Consider the following 6,688-nt stretch of genomic DNA (forward strand, 5'->3'; position numbering starts at 1 on the left):
GGGAGTCCGCAGATACTCAGAGGAAGCTTTTGCAGTTTCACCCTGTTTACTTATAGTATCCCAGTTTAGGAGCTCTGCACATTCCCTTCCTTACCCCTACTCACATACACACAATTACTCTGGAATCCCTCTCTGACACAGTGACTCTATCCTTCCCCTGAGGCTATAGGCATTCTACAAGAAAAGCTACCCCACCTTCTATTTCCGTATCACACCAGGCATCAATTCGCAGAGCTGATCAGAAACCAGAAGCATGGTGTGCTGTTTTGGTTGCTTTGTTTTTCATTTCATTGGGAGACCTCAATGTTCCCATTCCTCCATTTTTTAAAGGTTACAGTTCATGCATTCGATAGAAAAAAAATATTTACCTTTCACCTTGTGGCTACGTGAATTGCCTGAGCTTCGTTATGCACCACACAAAGACCTAGGAATTTGGAGGTGACCGTGACAAATTCCATCCTGACCTCCTCGTTCATGTAACACCTGAGAATGCATGCCGTAAAAATATACAAATTAAAAATAGCGATGAGTGGCCTGAAGTAAAGATGCCCCAAGAATATAGAACAAAGCCTATTTTTAGATGCGTGTGACCAGTTACCCTGTGAGGAGAAAGAGTGAGTCGGCTCCAGCATCCTGAGGGAGAAGCAGCCAGGAGAGGGTTAAAGAGAGGCTGGAGGGAATAGTGTGAATGGTAATAATGAGAGTTACACATGGCACACCAGCAGGAGGAACTGGTGTGTGACCGTGTGACCAGAATGGAGCACGTGGATCCCAGTGGGGATAAGAGGCACAGCCACGATCAAGCAGGATCTTAAAAAAAAAATGTTTATTGATTCTTTGTGAGTTTCATCTCATGTACCCCAATCCCACTTATCTCTCTGTCCCTTCATATTTGTCCTCTACGCTTACATCTTTCCCCCAAAAGAAAACTGAAAAGATTTAAAAAAAAAAAAAAAGAAAAAACAATAAACACAGCAAAACAAAGCATAAAAGATGTCTTGTGGAAGCTGTGGTGGGTCACCGTGTGTTCCACAGTCTACCCTTTGGTCCACACATCTTTACTTACAAACGTTCACTGCAGTGAGTCACTGGTCTGGTTCGGGGTCTCTGGTTTCTGCTACAGCATCACTACTGGGTCCTCACTGGGACCTAAGATGTCCTGTTGTTGCCCTGTGTCATGGAGCTCCTGCTGTTGTGGATTTTCAGGACTGTCACATGCTCCAGCAGTTCATAGATGGGGTAGATGTTGGGGTGGACCAACTCAAAGCCCTGAATTTGGGCCTGGGTGGCAGCTGCATTGATCAGCTGTTCAGCTCTCCCGTTCCCACATCACCAGGGCGAGCACTCCAGCACTGCCCCGGCTAGATCACCTGACACTACAGCCAGCAGGGGGCACACGGGACAGAGTCCCTCACACCCTCAGGCCTGGATTGCCCATGATCCTGACACTAGTTCTATTGTGCTGACAGGTGAGTGCTGGGTCTCCTCCGGGTACTGCAGGTGGTGAGGGGGAAGGAAGCGGAGGGCATCTTCTCACACCCGCTCACAGCAGACTTTCCCAGGCTCAGGCCCTCAGGGCAGCTCACCAACATCCCCTCCACCAGGGCTACTCTACTGTGCTTCCCAGACCAGGCGCAGTAGGGGCTGCTCTCCCAAGTGCTGCAGCCGGTGAGAGATGGTCAGTGAGGGGTGGGACCAGCTCTGCACAGCCCTTAAACATCAACGTGATCCCAAGTGGAAGCCCAGACCAGGGACATCTGCATGGTCTTTAGTGGTAATATGGGCCAGGAAAATCAACGCAGACCCCTGTTGCTACATGGCCACAGACCCAGACATGGCCTTCAGCAGCAGCATTAGCTAAAATTTTATCATGGCCACAGGTGGTACAGCTGGCTACTCACAGCAGACTATTCCTCTCCAGTTTCATTTCTCTTCAGAATGTTCAAACTGTTCCACTTCTGTTTCTCACCCATCTGTCCACCACATACTTGCACACTATAGTGGCGACCACTGAGGGCAGGCCATACACCTGGCTGGCCTCTGGGTGTCCTCCTCTGCCTGAAGCTGCATGGTGTGGTGGCTAGTGGGCTTCTCAAGCAGGATCTTGAAGGCCTTGTTAACCATGGTAGGGGTTAGTTCTGATGCTAAGGTCCTGTTCCCCAATTCGTTCTTGATCCATCAATAAAGACGCCAATGACTGAGGATGAGGCAGGCCACTTGAAGTTGCTTGGGAGGACACAGAGAGGGGTCAGGGAGAAGAAACTGGGAGTTGCTGCCAGAGTGAAGGCCAAAATGCCATGTGAGTTTTCAGTTTTAAGTGCCCAATGGCCACTCTATTCAGATATGCCCGAGGTGACAGGAGAGGTCTAACAGTGCCCAGTCATTGAGTTAGCAAAGGTGTTTTAAGATTAACTAGTATATGTGTCTGTGTTTTCATCCGTGGACCCAGTATTCTCTGGGAAGGAGCTGGTAGTACAACCTGATCTGGAATTAAGGCAGGGGAAGCTAAAACTATACGCAACATACCATGACCTTCAATTTGCTGTTATCATGAAACTCAAATTTATTCTATATGCTAGAAGAAACCATGAAGTTAGTTTAAGTAAGAAAAGGGTGTGATGTGGGTTAGTGGGAGCTGAGTGGATAGTACAGAAAGAATGGCCTAGAAAATTAGGAGAGGAAGAGAAAGGGAAGTTAACGGGTCGCAACAATGTTCAGATGGGAGACTCTATTGACTTGGTCAATGAAGGTGAACCCAAGGTCAGTGATAGAAGTGAGCAGACCAGTAAGACTCTTCCACCCTTTGGAGCTGGTGCGCTGGGAAAGCATGAACCTGGATACACAGGCTTCCTGTAGGAATCTGCTACCCAGGCACAAAGCCAACCAGCACAGAGGGGAAGCTGGTAATAATAGAGGTATTACTAGAAGCAGGCCAACTTGTATATTTCAGAGGGAAAGTCATGGGACCTAGTGAGGATCTGTACCTGCTTTATCTTTACTGTTCATGAGCAAACTTTATCCCAGGTTTTCTCAAGGACAGTCCTGAAATGTGTATTTTCTGAGTATGTATATTATAAATGACAATTTGCCTTGAGTAGAATCCTGGGTTGTGTATCTTCATTGTGTAGCTCTAAAGTGGAGGAGAAATATGAAGCATGCTTCTTCCCCTCCCCGAATATGACTTTATACTTTGTATGTAAAGCATATATACCTATAAGCTCTATATGTGTCTTTTAATCTTTTCAACTTAAAAGCTGTACCTGAAAGTTGAAGGTCTGAAAGTCGATCTGTATTTGTCCATTCATCATTCGCTCTCTTTCATTTTGGAATTAGTGACCTCACTTCTTCTGAGAAAATGTCTCTCCCTGACCTATGGCCCAGGTGGAACATGGATAGAGCTGACCCAATGCATTTGAGGCAACAGCCCTTCTTGGTCCCATGTAGACTGATGCAGATATTGGGACATGACCCTCGATAAGCAGTTGAAGTCAATGTGGTGGTTAGCTTCAATTGTCTACTTGACAACCTAGGTTATGTGGGGAAAGAGTCTGAGTAAGAAATTGTCTTCTTAAGGTATATCTGTAGAGTATTGTCTTAGTTAATTGGTATGGGAAGATCCAGTCTACTATGGGCAGCATCATTCCTTAGGCAGGGCATCCTGAACTGTATAATAATAGAGAAATCAAGCTGAGCACAAGCAAGCCAATGAGCATGTTATACATTCATTTTCCTCTGTTCTTGACTATGGGTGTGATGTCACCACCTACTTCAAACTCCTACTGCTGTAACTTTCCCACAATGGTAGGCCATAACCTAGAACTTTGAGCTAAAATAAAGCACTTCTTCCCTACATTGCCTTTTATTGGACTATCTTTTAATGCCTGCAATAGTAAGACTGGAACAACCAATGAAGAGTAACCAAGCTACAAGCAAGAAGAACAGAGAGGCTCTTTCCCATTCTGGAGATGGTAAACTGGAAGACCATGAATCTGGATACATTGTTTCCCTTTGGAAATCTACAAGCTCAAATATGAAGCCTGTCAGGGGTAGGGGGCCTGGACGACAGATTGTTAACAGCTTGTGCTGAATACAGTCCAGTTCCATGGTTAACAGTGTGTGTGTGTGTGTGTGTGTGTGTGTGTGCGCGCGCGCGGGGGTCACACTAATTTATTTATATAAGATTTTTCTTGAATGGAATACATTTTCTGCATAAAGCTTTTGCTACAGATAATTCTGCACATTAATTTTAGGAGCATTTTTTGTGGGTGTCTCTTCCATATCTGCCATTCATATTTGCTTTAGTGTTTCGTACTCATTTCTTTATCTTTTGATTTAGAGTTCTAGGAAGTCTATCTTTAGTTTGCTTTTTACTCATTCAGTTGGTTCTTTCCCATGTCCATTTGTGAGTCATGATTTCATCTTAAATTTTAATTCAAGAACCTTGTATTTTTGCCTAATAAAGTTTTCTTCTGCTTGGATCATCTCCTTTGTAATATTTTTTTCTAGTCATACAAGTAAAAATTCTTTCCAGTATGTAGTAGTATATGACACTTTCAGATAAGCAAAAAATATGAAGTTATCACTTTTCCTGATAGGCGATTTTATTAGTCATATTAACATCTCTTAGCTGGCATTGGGTTTTTTTTAATATTTTATTAGGGGTGTGTGTGTGTGCACACACGTGTACATTCAAAACTGCTATGGCCTGGGTGTGTGGGTCAGAAAATTACTTGAAGTAGTTGGTTCTTTCCCTCCACCATGTTAGGACATGAAATCTAACTCACATTTGGTAGCAAGTGTCTTTATTCACTAAGACATCTCTCCAGTCCTACATGATTTTTCTAAAGCCTATTCCATGAGATCTACACCCATATAAAGAAGACCTAGCAAGGCTCTTTCACGAAGATATTATACACTTTGGCTGCAAGACATAGAACGACCAATCTCAACCCAACCTGGAAACTTCCTTCCTGCTGGCTAGCTCTCAGAATGCCAGCAGATGCTAGGCAGGCTGCTAGGGGAGAAAGGTTACCAGCGGTCTCACCCAGCACAGGACCAGCATGCTACAATCTGGTCTGCCAGGCAAGTCATACCCACTGCTATACTAGTGGCATGACTGTCTGGTGGTAATTAACCACTTTCAGATTGAATTGGGGACCTGCCTTACAGAAAAAAATTTCACACCTAGTACTGTAATCTTGGCAAGGAGCCTAAAAGAGGGGGAGGCCATTGGATAGTGCCTTCGATTACTATTTTGATTAATAGTCATGTTGTTAATTTCTTCTAAATATTTGTTTATACCCAAGAGGCCTGGATGCTCTCAACTTGGTTCAAAAAATCTCGTTTTTAGCAGTGGGCAACTATCAATGCAGAGATGCAGAATTAGTCAAAGTGTTGATATAAGTCTTAATAGTGTGCACATGTGTGCACACGCACGAATGCACAAGTGTGCGTGCACGTACACACACACACACACATACCTCTACATCTTAGTAGGGCTCAGAGAACATCATGGAAGAGGATGTGGAAAGAATTAAGAACCAGAGGATGGGGAGAAGCACTGTGAGATGCTGTCCTGTGGACATGACATGGTTATTACACACATGAACTCAGGGCAGCTGTGTTATACAAGATCAAACCAAAGTTCCACCATAGATGAAGGAGGTGGTGTCATTGATTCTTACTCCTTACTGAGGAACTATTAGTAACTGATAGCTGCTGTGGAGGAAGAATCACTTTTTGGGGTGTCACTTGTAGATTTTCCATGCTCTGAAAGATGGACCCAAACCACATATGGGCAGCACAAATTGGACTTAGTGAGTTGAAGAAGAGAAAGAAGAAAGAAGGAAGAGGGAAAGGATGGGGAAGAGGAAGAAGAAGAAGAGGAGGTAGAGAAAGAAGAGCAGAAGAGAAATTAGTGATCTTGGGGAAGGTTATGGGAAGAGCTGAAGATAGGAAATAGGGTTATTATGATAACATCTCATTGTAAAAGTGCAAAATTCTCAAGAATAAAGAAAATTATAATAAGTGCATGAGATCTAGACTAATCCCTGGTACAAGCTGCCACTCAAGAAAAAATGCACAGATAAGTGGCCAGATAGGAATAAGTTTCTATCCCTTTAATGTGTTAAAAGTCTTCTTGAGGAGATAAAACCAACACACACACACACACATACACACACACACACACACACACACACACACACACAACCTAATGCTAATGACTAAGTGCAATTGTAAATTTGTATCAGATAAAGAGTTGCATGAATTGTACAGATCCATGTAGGCTGACAGGAATAAAAGTAACAATCTGAGCCATACAATAGGCACGGGAAGGTCACTTGGTGCTTGAGTAATCATAAGTCTCCACGAAGACCCAGTGATCAAGTGAAACCTTCAAGGACTGTGGCCCAAAAGCAATGGGTGCCATGGATTCTTCCTCCCAAGTCCATTGCCTCAGATCCCCACTTCTCACACAGCACCCTTCATTCCCTGAGAGCCTCAGCTGCAACATCAGGGCACATCAGGGCCTGGACTAGTAATGAATACTAGATCAAAACTCTAGAGTCAGCCCATCATCTTCTCCATCCTGAACAAACATGTAAAAATCAACTGAAGAGACTGGCTCAAACAGGTATTTGGAGGTTACTGGGGAACGTTGTCTGGTGTCTCTGAAACCCTGGGCTTC

The sequence above is a fragment of the Micromys minutus genome (genome assembly GCF_963924665.1).
Source record: "Micromys minutus genome assembly, chromosome: 6".
Taxonomy (NCBI): Eukaryota; Metazoa; Chordata; class Mammalia; order Rodentia; family Muridae; genus Micromys; species Micromys minutus.